Source organism: Penaeus monodon, chromosome 31 (genome assembly GCF_015228065.2).
Source record: "Penaeus monodon isolate SGIC_2016 chromosome 31, NSTDA_Pmon_1, whole genome shotgun sequence".
In the NCBI taxonomy this organism is placed as follows: Eukaryota; Metazoa; Arthropoda; class Malacostraca; order Decapoda; family Penaeidae; genus Penaeus; species Penaeus monodon.
In genome coordinates, this window is record NC_051416.1 from 10,421,537 (window position 1) to 10,421,768 (window position 232).

A 232-nucleotide genomic window follows, 5' to 3' on the forward strand; every position below is an offset into this window, starting at 1 on the left:
AGCGCCCATGGCCAGTGAGCGGCGTGCTACCACTCAGTGCGGACTACTCGCCACCCGCTCCGTCGCTCGCACTCGCTCACGGCGCCCGCCCATCACAACGAGCTTCCACGCCCCTCGCCCACGTCGGCCCATGCTCTTCCGCCTCTGATAAAGCCCGTGTGGGCCTCCCTCTACCCCCTTCTTCAGCGCCTGCCACGCGTCGGCTGCTGGAGACGGAGAGCACTTGTTGAAG